Consider the following 7,641-nt stretch of genomic DNA (forward strand, 5'->3'; position numbering starts at 1 on the left):
ATATATATATGTATATATATATATATATACATATATACACACACACACATACCGTTCAATCAAAGTTTGGGATCACAATGATGAATTGATGCTTTTATTTCATTAAACTGATCATAAATGACATGAAAGGCATTAAAATGATCTCTACTTCAAACGCTGTTCTTTCTAAGATTCTGTTCATAAAAGAGTCCTGCAAAACTCATATTTTATCACAGTTTCCACACTACATTAAGCAGCCCAACCATTTTCAACTGTGATAATAATAAGAAAGGGTTCTTGAGGATCAAATCAGCATATTAGAATGATTTCTTAAAGATCATGTAACGCTGAGGACTGGAGTAATGGAGCTTTGCCATCAAAGGGGAAAAAATACATTTTAAAATATATTTTGAATATGTCTTTAAATCAAATAAATGCAGACTTTGTGACCACATGAATATATCTTATTAACATTAATAATAATTGCTATACTGTCATGAAAAGCATCCATCTCAGACTTTATTTTCTTTAACTAAAACATAATTTATAATTTTTTATTTTATTTTATTTTTTTAGATTAGATTAGATTAGATTTCGGGGGGTGAAATACAACCCAGCCATGTTGTTGACCAGCTTTGGGAGATTCCCCTGATAAATGAATTTCAAGAAAACAATTTAACATCAGTTGTAACGCTGAGGACTGGAGTAATGGAGCTTTGCCATCAAAGGGGAAAAAATAAATTTTAAAATATATTTTGAATATGTCTTTAAATCAAATAAATGCAGACTTTGTGACCATATGAATATATCTTATTAACATTAATAATAATTGCTATACTGCCATGAAAAGCATCCATCTCAGACTTTATTTTCCTTAACTAAAACATAATTTATAATTTTTTATTTTTTTTAGATGAGATTTCGGGGTGAAATACGACCCAGACACGTTCTTGACCAGCTTTGGGAGATTCCCCTGATAAATGAACTTCAAGAAAACAATTTAACATCAGTTTCTGTCTGAGGCTTCAGTTCCTCAAATTTCATTATTTCTCTCTGTCTCTTACGTGGCAGATTAGATTAGATTAGATTTCGGGGGGTGAAATACAACCCAGCCATGTTGTTGACCAGCTTTGGGAGATTCCCCTGATAAATGAATTTCAAGAAAACAATTTAACATCAGTTTCTGTCTAAAGCTTCAGTTCCTCAAATTTCATTATTTCTCTCTCTCTCTCTCTCTCTCTCTCTCTCTCTCATTCTCACGTGGTTGTGGTCATGCATCCGAGTGTGAGGGATAACAGACCACTCAAGCTGAACGCTTCTATTAAAATTTAAGACTGCAGAATGGTTCTTTTTCCCTTCACACTTATTCACACTGAATCTTTCACCACCTCCCACAGAAGATATTAACAGGGAAGAGTGCTGAAAATATAACGCATTGCTGTGGAACTGACAGAGAGGGCAGCACACTAATAGGAGTAGAAAACTTTCCCTAACAAGTCTCTAATTAGATATAAGCTGGCAGTGGATGCTGGACAGGTGTATGATGATCAGTCAAAGGGGCTACAGTGTTAGGTGGGCAGCTGAGAAATCCTCTATACTGTCTATAATTGGGGCTAAGGCTGTAGATACCTTATTCCTCTGACTCCTGACTAACAGATTCTTTTCCATAAACACAAGCATTAAGAAGAAGCAGATCTCTAAATTTGTTTCCCTAATGCATGTCCTGCAGAGCAGCAATGCAAACAAAAGACAGAATGACCACTGCATGGCTCGTCATGGCTGTTGAGAATCGGCAGAGGACCCCACACAGATAACAGTTCTGTTCAGAGCTGCTTCATGGTCTATACTGTCAACCTAGACAGCATTCTAACCGAGGTGAAACCTCCCACCGACCGATTAGGCAGCAGCTCCATGAACTATTTTTACCGATAATTTTCAGTACTGAATGAAATACATCTCTAATTGGCATTTCTTTCACTTTGTCTGGCTTGGATGTATTTTCTTATTGAACTTGGTGTTATGCCAATTGCCTTCTCCACAAAGGACACATTTCTTAGCTAGAATTCGGCCAAGACAATGTATCTTTGGAAGCAGCATAATTATTCCTATCTTTGGAACAGTCTTTATGTCAGGGGCAGGGCAGCTATAATACCTAAGGTGGTAGCTCACTAGGTTTTGAAAGAGAGCAAATGGAGAATTGAGACAATCCCATTCATCTCAATCTGACTCTGTATGGTCATTGTGTCAATCAACCCTACAACATAAATACTGAAGAATTCTTATAGGGTATAGTTTACACAGAACATGTTTTTGCATTTAACTCTGCATTTAGCTTACTTTTCTGAGCACTAGACATGTCTGACTCATGCACTTGCTTTTTTGCATATGACACAGCATTTACAAACTGCTAGCATCTTGCATTTTCAATGCAAAAATGTATGTATGTGGATAGCCCCTAAGAATACTTTCTGAAAACACCTTTAATAAGTCAGTTATTTGATAAACTGCAACCTTTCACCAAAATACAGAACATGTTTTTGCATTTAACTGTGCATTTAGCTTACTTTTCTGAGCACTAGATGGACATGTCTGACTCATGCACTTGCTTTTTTGCATATGACACAGCATTTACAAACTGCTAGCATCTTGCATTTTCAATGCAAAAATGTATGTATGTGGATAGCCCCTAAGAATACTTTCTGAAAACACCTTTAATAAGTCAGTTATTTGATAAACTGCAACCTTTCACCAAAATTGCTTGGTGAAGTGGGTCTCATTCACTGATTTGTGTGTACAAACATTTTCACAAAAAAATCCTGATTAATCAATAACTTTTTGTATAATCATTTTTATTCAAAATGTAAAAATGTAGTAATAACTGAAAGCAGTACAACACATATATTTTGGGTGGCCTTACATGTTAAGGTTGGATTTTATACAATGTGTGAGGTTCCTATGCAGATACACACTGGCTAATGAGAGGTCTGTATAAAAGGTGTTTATGGTGTTCAGACTTGTTTTGAGAATGGCAAGCATGGCATTGCTGGAGCTTCTTGCTGTGTGTGATCTCATTGAGAGCTGAAAGTGTTTGTTGAGAGTGATGAAAGGGGAAAAAATCCCATATATGTATATAGTTTGGCCATGTTTTATGCAGATTACTAACCTCAAGGTTTGCTCATTAAAAAAAAAGCTCACATTCATTTACCTTAAAACTAGGTTAAGAACAAATTCATACATGTACACGTGTTGTGAAATAGCCAATATTTTTTTGCAAGAGTTTCGCCTGTGCGTATAAATACAAATAATTCTTGCGATTATTTCTCAATGAGACACAGTGTTTTACTACAGCTCAAAAAGTAGAGAACAAAGCTAATAACACCAAGGCCATGGGTTTGATTCCTAGTGAATGCAAGAACTGACTAAATGTATACCTTGTAAACAATGTCACTTTCTTTTTTTTTTTTGCTTTTGTGCAGAAATACAAAATGAATCAGAACCCTGTTTACTTTCAAAATACATCCTGGTCTTACTGCACATTATTCATTAGTGCACGTTATTCCAAAATAAATAAATAAGAAAATCCATGTTGTCTTCATTAGCTTTCAACAAAATATATAACTAGCTCCACTTGTAAAACAACTTCCGTTTTTGGCTGACATCATCTAGACCATGCAGGCTATTGGCTAGTGTTAACCAATAGTCAAAAAGCTATTTAGGCACTGTTTTACAAAATCTGGTTTCATTCTGGCCTGGAATAAGCCAATAATTTTCCAATGGATAAATTCAAGTCCTATGTTGTTGTTTTTTCCTCAATGAATATCACATTTTACCCTGAAATGCATTTTTATTATGGAGGTAAAATGGGCTGAAAATCAGTCTTGAAGGAAAACAAGCTGTAGAGTACAGGATTTACAAGAGCACATAAGTCAACAGCCAATTTTAAGTCATTAGTAATAATTGCAAGGAAGTCTTTAAAAGCTTGGTGTGCTTTGTGAGATCAGTACTATATAGCATATTTAAAATCACCTACTTGTTCAGGATGCTCACTGCCTGTGATTTCAGCCAAAGTGTTGTATGAGTCAACATCTGGCAGTGTTTGGTCCCTCATAGTCAGACGCACCACAATCCTCTGGCCCCTGCAGGCCATCCTGGCCATCATCTGAGCATCCTCGACAGTGATGCAGGCAGTGGGGATCTGAGCCACTCCGGGCTGGTACCACTGCCAGCCAGTGTGGGGGCTGAAAACAACACCATGAGTGGGTTAAAAACAGAAATATGCTTATTATATAACAAATATAGCAGTCAAAAGTTTGGAATAATTATTATGTAATTTAATCCTGTAATGGCAAAGCTGAATTTTCAGCAAATATTATCAATTAATAATGGTGCTAAATTTTTTATAATGCTTCATATTATTATCAATGTTGAAAAGAGTTTTTGCTGCTTAATGTTTTAGTGGAAGTGTTTGGTCCCCCATAGTCAGACGCACCACAATCCTCTGGCCCCTGCAGGCCATCCTGGCCATCATCTGGGCATCCTCGACAGTGATGCAGGCAGTGGGGATCTGAGCCACTCCGGGCTGGTACCACTGCCAGCCAGTGTGGGGGCTGAAAACAACACCATGAGTGGGTTAAAAACAGAAATATGCTTATTATATAACAAATATAGCAGTCAAAAGTTTGGAATAATTATTATGTAATTTAATCCTGTAATGGCAAAGCTGAATTTTCAGCAAATATTATCAATTAATAATGGTGCTAAATTTTTTATAATGCTTCATATTATTATCAATGTTGAAAAGAGTTTTTGCTGCTTAATGTTTTAGTGGAAACCATGATACATTTCTTTTTCAAAATTCATTGATAAATAAAAAGTTCAAAAGAATAGCATTTATTTGAAATATAAATGTATTTAATTTGTTTGTAGCGTCACTTTGGATCAATGTAATACATCCTTACTTTTTTATACACTTTTAATAATAAGAAAAGTTTTCTGAGCACCAAATCAGCCAATTAGAATGATTTCCTGCTGAAAATTCAGCTTTGCCATCATAGGAATAACTTACATTTGCAGTAAAATAGAAAACTATTTTATTTTAAACGAATAATTCACAATATTACTGTTTTAATGTATTTTTTTATTAAATAAATGGAACCTTAATTGGTGAGCATAACAGGCTTCGTTAAAAAAAAAACATTAAACAATCTTAATTATCCCAAACTTAAAAAAATTATAATTCTATTTATTTATTTATTTGATACATAATAACACATAATCTCTGGAGTGTCATCCTTCAAGGGTACTTCTACATTTATTTTAATTTCCTGCTTTGACACAATTTTCTATTCAAATTTCTATTTAAATAGCCAGTAGCCTTTAATTCACAGTGGCAGTACTTTTAATTATTATTATCAACAGTGTGATGCTTCTGACCTGTTGATGGAGAATGGAGTTACTGAAGGGAGGCCACAGCTCCAACTTTAGCAGCCTCTGAGGCCCCTGAAGCCCGATAGGTTACAGTCTCCCCATAGCTCACAAACGGCTGGTTATACACAACGATTTTCCCTTTAGCCTCACTCGCTCTCTTTTTCAGCTCTTCAAAAGACTCCACCACCATTGCCTCTGCCTCTATACCTGCCGGAAGAACATAAGCTGGTTAGATATGTGTAGGTGCAGGTATTTAAAAGACTATCACTAGATGGACAGTGACTACTAACCTCCTGGAGGAGTTCCTACGCTACTACCAAGCCCAAGGATGGCTAAAGTGTGGTTTCTCGGTAGAAGCATCACCGCGCTCTCCTCCCCCCGCACCCAGTGAGGGATCTTCACTAGCTCTAGATGCACATTCTCCAGTCCGTCCCGTGTAAGGGCATTCTACATGTGTTTAATGGCCAGGTCTAGGTTCTTAGAGCCGCTGACTCTGTTTCCAATAGTGTCAGTGAACTCAGCCAGCCTCTCATCGGAACGGTTCTGAGCCTTTCCATATACTGCTAGGTTTATGATCTGGTGAGCGATGTCAGAGTACTTAGAAACCTCTTAACATAAGCTGGTTAGATTTGTGCAGGTGCAGGTATTTAAAAGACTATCACTAGATGGACAGTGACTACTAACCTCCTGGAGGAGTTCCTACGCTACTACCAAGCCCAAGGATGGCTAAAGTGTGGTTTCTCGGTAGAAGCATCACCGCGCTCTCCTCCCCCCGCACCCAGTGAGGGATCTTCACTAGCTCTAGATGCACATTCTCCAGTCCGTCCCGTGTAAGGGCATTCTACATGTGTTTAATGGCCAGGTCTAGGTTCTTAGAGCCGCTGACTCTGTTTCCAATAGTGTCAGTGAACTCAGCCAGCCTCTCATCGGAACGGTTCTGAGCCTTTCCATATACTGCTAGGTTTATGATCTGGTGAGCGATGTCAGAGTACTTAGAAACCTCTTTGGATATTTCTGAAAGTGGTTTACTGTCATAACTGTGAGGCCTAGAGTCACACTGTAGAAGACCGCAAAGAATAAGAAGAGTCAGCAGCACCTGACTAATGGAGTTTTGACACATGCTTTTATTGCCAGTCATCTAAAGCACATGACAGAAAAATAAGTCAGACATTTCTATTTTTAAAAAGAATATTTGGCATTTATCAATAAAGTAGAACTTAATGAGTTAAATATGACTTAAAATTATTTTAAAATATATATAAAGCAAATTTCTGAAATGGCAGAAATGTGGTTCAACTGGTCATAAATTATTTTCTGGAACTGTTTTCAACTTTTCAAGGTTGTTTTTTCCTGGTCGTTCCTCGTATTAAAGCATTTTACACATTTAAGCACAAACGAGTTATTCGATAACTTGCTCATGCAAGATTGGCACATACAGTAGGCCTATTAATAAAAATATAATAAATTCATACAGCTGGTTTTACAAAATCTAAAAATGCAACAAACTGTTATTTTGCAAAAGAAATTAAACCACATACAGGCTTATTATTGGTTTTAGTGGAAAGATATTAAAATACTTATATGCATAATTTAAATAGCTATGTAGCCTATTCAAATTAAAATAAATAATTTACCGGCATGTTTCACAATGAAAATATTGGGCGCTCTTGTGGCTACGGCAAGCGCCATGCAGGGTGGCCAGGTTTTCACAACAAAACCCGCGCAATTGCTACTCAAAACTAGCCCAATCGCGTTTCGAGGGGGTCCCCCGATAAAAATTGCGTTTCGGGGGATAAAATACACGTTTTTTGGCGGGGTTCATGTTTCTGCATTTATTTTCTAGAACAGATATACTGTGGACCAGATCCGGCGCCTGCGCAGCACTGATGAGGGGGCGGCTGAGGTGACGAAAGGGGGCGATGACATAGCACAAAGTAAAAAAAACAAAAAAAAACGATGTGGCCCATTCCCGTATTTGCCGGACCGTAAACAAACCTGCCTGCAACTACTACAACTATTAGAATACAGGGTTCACACAGATAAGTGTTTTGGTCGCGAGACAGGTCAGTGGAATTTTTTTTTAATTGCAAGGTCTAGAGACGTGTTTTAGAGATTCTTTGGAGAAGGATTGTGTGAAGAGTTGTGTGACCATGACATTGACTGTCCGAACAATGAGAAATGCTGCCGCACTAAATGTGGACGTGAATGTACACCTCCATTTATAGTGAGGCCTGA

General features: G+C 37.1%; 1 pseudogene; it reads right to left on the minus strand.

The window, feature by feature from the left end:
* The window catches only part of LOC107751905 (carboxypeptidase Q-like), a 68,100-nt pseudogene extending 61,054 nt beyond the window's left edge, over positions 1-7,046 (minus strand).
* Positions 7,047-7,641: the final 595 nt, after the last annotated feature.

This window comes from Sinocyclocheilus rhinocerous, unplaced genomic scaffold (genome assembly GCF_001515625.1).
Source record: "Sinocyclocheilus rhinocerous isolate Xijiao unplaced genomic scaffold, SAMN03320098_v1.1 scaffold752, whole genome shotgun sequence".
NCBI lineage: Eukaryota > Metazoa > Chordata > Actinopteri > Cypriniformes > Cyprinidae > Sinocyclocheilus > Sinocyclocheilus rhinocerous.